The sequence below is a fragment of the Tupaia chinensis genome, unplaced genomic scaffold (genome assembly GCF_000334495.1).
Source record: "Tupaia chinensis unplaced genomic scaffold, TupChi_1.0 Scaffold000146_1, whole genome shotgun sequence".
Classification (NCBI taxonomy): domain Eukaryota; kingdom Metazoa; phylum Chordata; class Mammalia; order Scandentia; family Tupaiidae; genus Tupaia; species Tupaia belangeri.
The window spans coordinates 12,505,335-12,505,864 of record NW_006159616.1 but is presented as its reverse complement, the minus strand read 5'-3'; positions in this window follow the sequence as shown (position 1 = coordinate 12,505,864).

Below are 530 nucleotides of genomic sequence, written 5' to 3'. Positions count from 1 at the left end.
CGGGACACGAACCACGGTCGACTACGTGGGAGTCCAGCGACATAGCCATTACGCTAACTGCTGGTTCCCTCTTTTTTTTTTTTTTTAAGAGAATTTTTTGCTATAGGGTGCTTGTGCTCGCCAGAGAGACAGAGACAGACAGAAAACGAGATCCTCCCCCTCCCCCCAGGGGGATGACCATGCTACAATCTCTTCTCCATTCTCCACTTGGGATTTTGGGCATGCACACACTACGTTCTAGGTGTGAGTTTAAGCTGCCAGGTCTGGGACTTGAACCGCAGTCGACTACATGGGAGTCCAGTGACATAGCCATTATACCAACTGCTGGTCCCTGTCTTAATTCTTTTTTTTTCCTAAATAATTATTTATTTAATTCTATTTGTTATCGTTATTATTTTACTTTATTTATTTAAATTTGACCAGAGAGGCACAGAGTGAGAGAGAAAGAGAGAGCAAGAGATTGAGGGAGAGAGAGAAAGTGAGAAAGCAAGCCTCCAGGTCCGGGACTCGAACTATGGTTGGCCACGGGG